This window comes from Sphaeroforma arctica (assembly GCF_001186125.1).
Source record: "Sphaeroforma arctica JP610 unplaced genomic scaffold supercont1.220, whole genome shotgun sequence".
Classification (NCBI taxonomy): domain Eukaryota; class Ichthyosporea; order Ichthyophonida; genus Sphaeroforma; species Sphaeroforma arctica.
The window spans coordinates 22,654-24,970 of NW_014040338.1; positions in this window are offsets into that span (position 1 = coordinate 22,654).

Genomic DNA, 2,317 nt, shown 5'->3' on the forward strand with positions numbered 1-2,317 from the left:
CATGTAAGCCACAATGTGCTCATGCCGAGCTACGCTTTTTATAGCTAACGCATGCGACCACAAAGACGCTCGTGCTGAGCTGCGCTATTTAACACTGTATATAGCAACAGCACGCGACCTCAGTGCGATCGTCTGAGTCATTATTTATAACTACGGCACGCGGCCACAATACGCTCGTGCTGAGCCGCTATTTAGTTCTTTTTATAGCTACCGCACACGACCACAATGCGCTCGTGCTGAGCTGCGCCATATATAGCTACCCCTTGCGAGCACATTCGCTCGTGCTGAGCAGCCCTATTTATAGCAACCGCTTGCGACCACGATTCGCTTGTGCAGAGCCGCGCTATTTAGCGCTATTTATAGCTACGGTACGCGACCACAATGCGCTCGTGCTGAGCTACGCTATTTAGCGCTACTTATAGCGACTGCATGTGACCAGAATGCGCTCGTGCTGAGCCGCTATTTATAGCTACGGCACGCGACCAGAATGCGCTTGTGCTGAGCCACTATTTAATTATATTTAAATTTACCGCAAACGACCACAAAGCGTTCGTGCTGAGCCGCTTAAATCATTGCTACGACACGCGCCCACAATGGGCGTATGTTTAGCTGCGATATGTATAGCTACCGTTTGCGAGCACAAAGCGTTCGAGCTGAGCTGCGCTATTTATAGCTACGGCATGCGACCACAATGCGCTCGTGCTGAGCTGTTATCTATAGCTACGGCACGCGACAACAATGCGTTCGTACTGAGCTGAGCTATTTAGAGCTATTTATAGTTACCACACGCAACCACAATAAATTCGAGCTGAGCCGCTATTTATAGCTACGTCATGCGACCAGAATGCGCTCGTGCTGAGCTGTTATTTATAGCTACGGCATGCGACAACAATGCGTTCGTACTGAGCTGAGCTATTTAGAGCTAGTTATTGTTACCACACGCGACCACAATAAATTCGGTCTGAGCCGCTATTTATAGCTACGGTATGCGACCAGAATGCGCTCGTGCTGAGCTGCGCTATTTATAGCTACGGCATGCGACCACAATGCGCTCGTGCTGAGCTGTTATTTATAGCTACGGCACGCGACAACAATGCGTTCGTACTGAGCTGAGCTATTTAGAGCTATTTATAGTTACCACACGCAACCACAATAAATTCGGGCTGAGCCGCTATTTATAGCTACGGCACGCGACCAGAATGCGCTCGTGCTGAGCTGTTATTTATAGCTACGGCACGCGACAACAATGCGTTCGTACTGAGCTGAGCTATTTAGAGCTATTTATAGTTACCACACGCAACCACAATAAATTCGGGCTGAGCCGCTATTTATAGCTACGGCACGCGACCAGAATGCGCTCGTGCTGAGCTGTTATCTATAGCTACGGCACGCGACAACAATGCGTTCGTACTGAGCTGAGCTATTTAGAGCTATTTATAGTTACCACACGCAACCACAATAAATTCGGGCTGAGCCGCTATTTATAGCTACGGCACGCGATCAGAATGCGCTCGTGCTGAGCTGTTATTTATAGCTACGGCACGCGACCACAATGCGCTCGTGCTGAGCTACGCTATTTATTGCTACCGCATGCGACCACAATGCGCTCGTTTTTGAGTGATCGATTATTAGAATACACATTGGCACATTCTGCACACGTGGTTTGAGTGATCTGTTTTTAGAATACATAGCCACACATTCCAAGAAGACACGGCTGGGCTCTCTTTTCCGTAAAAATTTCTGAAAAGTATAAAAGGCGGTTACAGCGTATAAAAATTGAGTAATTAGAATCAACACGGATACAGCTGTTTTGTCAACCGCCACTTCAGCGCCGTGCTCGCCGCGCTGACCGAGCGGCTGTTCCGCTATGACGCATGCCTCGTTATCTACAGGTACCGTATCGACCAAAACGTTGCCCGCTGAGCAGCAAACAACAATACAACTCTGGGAATATAAGCTAACAGGTGCGAAGAATTGTTCTCTCATTTTGCAACTATCTGTGGCTCGTGGTATGCGTGACTTAAGTTTTGATCAAACTTCATTCAGTGATTAAGAAATTGATCATGCACGAACATACCAAATGTGCCCTGTGGGTTTAAAGGCCAAATATTGAAGTGTGACTGTAAAAAAACGGTGCATAGGTTCTCAGGTGAGACATATAAATAGGGAGCTAATTGGTGATAAAAAGATAAAGCAGCATGAGTAGTTCCAACAAACCATAAAATCAGGAAATGAACCAAATTATGTAAAATACGCCTTGTTTACGAAATGCAACAATTGAAAGATCAGGATCACGACAAACACACCCCCCCCCCCC